The sequence below is a fragment of the Gekko japonicus genome, unplaced genomic scaffold (genome assembly GCF_001447785.1).
Source record: "Gekko japonicus isolate JY-2015 unplaced genomic scaffold, Gekko_japonicus_V1.1 scaffold1038, whole genome shotgun sequence".
Lineage (NCBI taxonomy): Eukaryota > Metazoa > Chordata > Lepidosauria > Squamata > Gekkonidae > Gekko > Gekko japonicus.
The window spans coordinates 1-6038 of record NW_015176480.1 but is presented as its reverse complement, the minus strand read 5'-3'; positions in this window follow the sequence as shown (position 1 = coordinate 6038).

Below are 6038 nucleotides of genomic sequence, written 5' to 3'. Positions count from 1 at the left end.
TGAAATGTGATTGAAGTGATTCAGAAGCTGCTGGCCTGGCTTTTTATGGAGGCAGGCTGGGACAGGAATATACATAGAGGTGTTCTCTGTATTAGAGATTTATAAGATGTACACTTGGGGGGGAGCACTCTATTCACCAGATAATAGTTCGGGCCTACAAGTGTATATTTCTATATAAGCTAACCTGTCCATGATGATTGAACTCTGTGGTCCCATAGTATGTTTAGAAGACATATGATACAATGACTTTGCTGTAGCGTTATGCTTTCAGGTATACCTGAGTCAAAAATAACCCCTAAATTAGGTGTTCCAGATCAGCTTGGTGATATCTGAAATTACCCAAGCACACGGAAAATTCTGAGAGTAATGCAAATTTAGATCCTGGAATTTTGGGAGTGTTTTGGGTTTATGGATGCCAGGAGCCAAGAGGGAGAGAGACAGGAAGCTGGCTTCAAAACTAAGTTCAGAGGCCAGGTCTTCCCATAGAAAATCATGGTCCTTTAAAATTAAACAAACAACTGTTGGATGAGTCCAGCTTCCTTTTTCTGTCCCTCTTGTCTGACCTAAAGCCATTAATGTGGGGTTTGTTTTTGGCTCAGATATACCTGAATGTACACCCCTACAGCGAAGTTGTTGTATCATGTGTCTTCCAAACATACCAGAGTTCAGCTGCCAGGTTAGCATATATAGTAATATAAACTTTTAGACTGTTCTTTGAAGAATAGAGTGGCCCCCAAGTGTACATGTTATTAATCTCTAATGCAGAGGATGCCTCTAGATAAATCTCTATCACGAAGCTTTCTGTGCCTCCCTCCCTCCCTACTCCTGCTGCCTCTGGTGGGGAGAATGGGTGAATTGCTACAATTGTCCCAAATTTAGGGACCTCCCCCAAATACCCAGGAGGGGGGGGATATCCCAAAATTGTAAGGAGAGCCTCAAAAATGTAGGTTAACAAAAACTCTGCCCTTACCAAAATCCAGATCTGAAATTAACATATTTGAAGTGCACTCTCCTTCTTTGCTGAAATATGTAGTTACAAATCTAGTCAGTTCCTTTATGGGAAATCAACTTGGAATCATCGGGATACCCTCTTTGAATCCCATAGTGGACAAAAGAAAGGATATAAATAATAAATCTGAACCATGTAGGATAAGAAGATTTCACTTTAAGGTAGCCAGCATTCAGGGACAACACGAACATGACATACAAACCTACAGAGAAATTTAATATTGAAATATGGACTTTTTCCAGCTTATACAGCATGGAAGTATCCTTTTTCTCACAAGTGAAACTTAGGGCAAACCTTTCACCACCATTTGGTAGGGACATCAAAGGCCAGATAAAATTGTATCAATCTAGCCTGCAACCCACAGGTAGTTAATTGGCCAACCTGGCTATACAGAAAAATGTCATTAGGGTTTCAAAATGCTGCCTCAAGAGGATTCCTTGTGCTGTCCATCTGAATCTGAAGCCACTTGGTGGATTGAGTTTGACTTTGATATTTGACTTTGCATGTCTCTGGCCCCTGCCACACGGCAGGGAAACGACGAGGTAAAGCGCGGCTAAATAGAGCCGCTCCAAAGTTGAGACGCTGCGGCGGGATCCCACGGATCCCCTGGCCGCAGCGCCTCTTCTCCCCGGCAAGAGCAGACGCCGGGGAGGACGAGCCAGATGGGAGGGGGAGGCTGCCGAACTGCGCATGCCCGAGCATGCGCAGTACGCCCGGGGGCCGGGATGCGGCGGCGCAAGGACGCGCCGCCGATCCCACGGCCGGCTTGGGGCGCCCCAGACGATTGCTACCACCTAGATAGGTGGTTCGTCTTTGCAGCGGGGTATTGCCATTTGGGCCGGATCAGGGACGGAGACGGCACGCTCACCAGATGTGAGGTGAGATCGCGCCTGTTTGCTCCGCCCCAGTTCCGTCCCGCTCCCGGCCCAAATGGGCTCGTATGAACGGGGCCTCTGACTGGCAAACACCTTGAGACAACTATGCACAAAGCTGGAACGTCTGCTGTTTAAAAGCAGACAGATTGTGGAGGAATGGACATGCCATTTCCTGATCACACAGAGAAGATTTCTTTGGGGACGGAACTGATTAATCCCTGTAGCACTTTGGCAGGCCACTGAAAAGGCTGTTGCCTCCTATTACCATCAGGTTGAGGAGTGGTTTCACTGCATTATGTAAAGGTGTCGTATGTCCCAAGAGAAGAGGGAGCGGTTGAACGAAAGGCTTTTGTATTATTAGGCTGACAGTTCATAGCAGTCTGGATTGAAATTGATGTGATCAGACGAGTCATGTCGTATCTGCTGATTGCCTAGATAGAAAGAATATTGGCTGACACCAAGGCTGGCACAAAGTGTTCCCTTCAGTCTGATTGTTCTGGCTGGGAGCGAGCTGAAAGCCATCCAGCGCAAGTCTCCCAGTAGGATTTCTATGAATGAGGAGGGCTTAGGGGTAAATGGAGATAAAGAACAGATAGGAGGAAAATCCACAGATGAATTAAGAAGGGAGGGTTGAGTAAGCAAGCGTATATGGGTGGGAAAAGGAGTAATGGTAGATAATAAATACATGCACACATAATCCCAGTAATAGTCAGAGCTGCTGGTCAATCTTCTTGTTCCCCTAAAGCCAAGATTGGGGTAACTGCTGAGCTAACTGGTGTAGCAAAATTGTGATAGAGACATGACACTAGTTTTATTATCTGTGCTTTCCCCATAATGATCTGCATGGCCACATCGTGGCTGTTCCATAACTCCTGTTATGTCAATCCATGGTGACTGTTTCCTTCTGTTAAGACATAGAGTGAAACGAAGATACGGCATGCTTGGCATAGTGAATCCATCCATCCCCAAAGCCCACACTGGTATGATTTCTTTTTTACAAGCAGGTTATCTATTCTCTATCACATCCCCCCTTCATCTTTTAGACTTTTATCACAGTCTGGAATCTATCTAGCCCTACTCGTGCTGTAAATTGCCAGTGTGGGTTTGGGAGTGGGACTGTTGTATAAGCAGTATTTTATGTACTTTTAGGATCAAGCTTCCCCCCCCCCCATCTTTTTTTTAAACCACTGTCCCTGCTGTTATAACACATGAGTTGCTGATTATGAAGCAAGGGTTCTTTACAGGTGGGTTTTTTTTCATGGCTTGATGTGAATTAGCATGTATTGTTGTGGTATCCTCAGCTGACATGTTTCAACTTCCAGAGCTTAACATAAATTGTACTAACTCTGAACGTTGTAACATATAGTTTTTAGATTCTATTATGGGAACAGCACCCCAGGACAGAATGGTCAACGGTCATGCACCATAGGGATGTTACAGTTGAACTGCCATTAAACAATTTGCTGTAATTTATCTCAGATTCACCTTTTTTCCTATTTTCATTGCAAAATATCATTTAAGGATTAAACCAGTGTGCCTGCAGGGGAAATCCTCTTTATATTCTTAGAATTATATTCATTAAAGTGTCCCTTGCTTTCATTTTTAATGAAATGTGCTCACGAAAAAGCAAGAGAAATGACATCCAATTCCTTTTTCATACCCTTATCACAAATGCTGATTTGTGACTACCATGGAATTTTACTACCACGTGTCAGATTTTCCCCCTCAGTTCTGTACTGCATAGGTATCTAATGTAGCCTATGAAATTGCAGGTTTCTGTTTATACATATATGTATGGTGTTTGAATGTACTGAGTTGTCATGAGTTATGTATTATATATTTATTGCTCTTTAAAATAAGCTGTTGTTCTGCTATATGAAGGACTTAAAGTTGTCCAAAACTAGCTCTTTAACTTACCATTTGCTTACTCTGAAAAAGAACTCAGAGTCCCTCTAAGCTGTGGAGTCCTGTGAGCAAAAATTCTATTTTGTGAGCTAATGGCATTAAAGTTGTGAGCAAGCGATTTGGCTACTGCATAAATTAGTTTGTTCTGGAGCCATCCTTCCTGAGCTAAGCCCAAAATGTGTGAGCCAGAGGCTAAAAAACTGTAAGCTAGTTCACACTAACTCAGCTTAGAGGGAACACTAGTAACTAGCATAATTAAAAGCAAAATTCAGAATACATTTGTAACCCGATACATACATTTGTAATCGTTTATCAATATCATTACCTACTGAGGGAACATAACACAGTCATATCAACATTTGCTCATCTTTAAACATAACTCTCACATTTTGGTTGCAAATATATATTATGTGAATTCCAAAAAGTACATACTTTGAATGGGAAATGGCAAAACCTGGACATAATCATTCTGTTTGGACATTTCCCGAGGTTAATGTTCCTTAAGTTTCTTTGAGCATCAAATAACACTCTGTGCAGGTCCAGCACTATTCCAATCTGCTTATTTCAACTATGTCTTGCATATCTGTGTAATAAAGGGTAATGCCAGAAGGAAGAATAAGGGCATATCTACAGCACAAAGTTACAGTGGTTTAGTAATAACATAATTCTTTCTTCCTGGGGGACTTTGCAAATTTAGTTTCATAAAAGTTCTTCTAATAGAGAATTGTCAATCCTACATCAGACTAAAATGCAAGTAATGTGAATATATGTTTGTAGTTTTTAAGCCCTAAATGAGCGATTGACTCCCTAAATCAAATCATTATTTGAGGAGAGATGGGACAATGGATTTTGTGTGAACAAATACCAAGGTACTCACCTTTTAATTGACCTCATTCATGCACCTTCAACATACTAAAGTTTTTCTCTCTCTCTCCACTCATCTGCATGCAAGGAAGATAGGGTTGCCAGCCTCCAGGTTGGGCCTGGAGATCTCCAACTTTTACAACTAATCCCCTGCTGACAGAGATTAGCTCCCCTGGAGAAACTGGCCGTTTTGAAGGGTGGACTCTATGGCATTATACCAGGCTGAGGCCCCTCCCCTCCCCAAACCCCGCCCTCTCTGGGATCCACCCCCAAAGTCTCCAGGTATTTTCCAACCCAGACCTGGCAACCCTAAAGGAAGAGCTGTATTTACTTGGTTGTTATATATTGGATTGCTCAGACTGCTTCACTAACAGTACCTGTATACTACTTTGCATCTCAGATACATCCTTTGGGATAAAGCACATGATGTAGAGACTAGTGACTCAGACTAGGATTGGGAAAATCCAGGTTCAAATTCCCACACAGCCATTAAACTCACTGGGTGACCTTGGGATGGTTTCTCTGTCTCTCAGCCAACCCAGCCACAAAGAAGAAGAAGAAGAGATTGGATTTATACCCTGCCCTTCACTCAGAGTTTCAGAGCGGCTTACAAACTCCTTTCCCTTCCCCTCCCCACAACAGACACCCTGTGAGGTAGGTGGGGTGGAGAGAGCTCTTTCCACAACTGTCCTTGAGAAAACAGCTCTGACAGAACTATGGCTTGCCTAAGGTCATCCAGCAGCTGCAAATGAAGGAGTGGGGAATCAAACCCGGTTCTCCCAGATTAGATTTCGTGCACTTAACCACTACACCAAACTTAATAGTGGTGAAAATAAAATGAGGGAGGAGAGAAAAATGGATACCACCAATATTCTTGGAGAAAGGATGTGAGTTTGAAAAAAATGGCCGAGTTGTATCAGGTTGTAGTAGTGAGTCACCTGATGGCTGTCCCCAGGTTGGGCCCAAGCAAGTCCTTTCTCCATCGGGCAATGCAACAGGGAAGGAAGCAGGACCTTCCCTAGGTTGTTTTGGCCTTCCAGTGCATCCTGCCATGCACCTTTGATTGGTAAAAACCCAGACTTAGAAGGCTCAGGAATATTGTTGTCGTTACCTAGTGATTCCCCAAAATGGTCCTAATGTAGTCTTACAAGAGCTCATTGCACTTGTAGCTTAAAGCTACAGATATTGTTTCTATTATCTTGGGAGTTTTAATGCCCCACCCTGTTTTTTAAAAAAGATTTTAGATTTTTATACAATTTCCCCCTGCCTATCCCTGTCTCCATTTTGTGGATTTTAAATCCACTTTCTATGACCCAGTTCAGAATTAAAAATATGATGTAGAGTGACTCCAGGTTGTTACCTCATGTTATGCCAACTTCTCCAGG